This window comes from Sinocyclocheilus anshuiensis, unplaced genomic scaffold (assembly GCF_001515605.1).
Source record: "Sinocyclocheilus anshuiensis isolate Anshui unplaced genomic scaffold, SAMN03320099.WGS_v1.1 scaffold1857, whole genome shotgun sequence".
Lineage (NCBI taxonomy): Eukaryota > Metazoa > Chordata > Actinopteri > Cypriniformes > Cyprinidae > Sinocyclocheilus > Sinocyclocheilus anshuiensis.
In genome coordinates this window covers 420,645-421,347 of record NW_015540280.1, presented here as the reverse complement: position 1 = coordinate 421,347, position 703 = coordinate 420,645, and positions in this window count along the sequence as shown.

The window sequence follows — 703 nt, the reverse complement described above, 5'->3', positions numbered from 1 at the left end:
CGAAACATAAATATGTTGCTGTCACAGTGCGCCTACTGCGAGGAGCAAGGAGACGTGGGAGAATCCAGAACAATCAGACTTTATTTACAACATGGGAACACGCACGTAGCACACAGGGATTGATGGTTTAGACTAGACGCCAGACTCAGGAAAGCACAGGGCTAATAAACACAGGGAAAGTAATCAGGGAGAACTGAAACAGGTGGAGTAATTAATCAAAAACCATGGAAACTAATGAGGGAACACCTGAAATCAAAAGACAAGGGAGAAACTGGGTAATGGGGAGCACATGGGAAGCAAAACCACAAGACATAAGAACACAGGGGAAGTCCAAGGGCGTGACATTACCTCCCCCTCCCAGAAGGCGTGTCCACGCACCTCATAACTTCCAACGGGGGTGGGCGCTCTGGAGGCCTCTAGGGACAGACTTACACAGGACGGACGGCCTCCAGGGCGGTACCCGTTCCGGGGGCCATGGCGGAGCAGGGAGCTCAGGGGGCCATGGCGGAGACTAGGGACTAGGGAGCCATGGTGGAGCAGGCAGACTAGGAAGCCATGGTGGGGCAGGCAGCTCAGGGCGGAGCAGGGGAGCAGACAGTTCCGGAAATCACGGCATATGGGCCTTCGTGGCCTTGTCCTGGATCCCAGACTTGGCTCTTATGGCCACGGGCATATTCACCCCCCCCTCCAAAAAAAATATTCT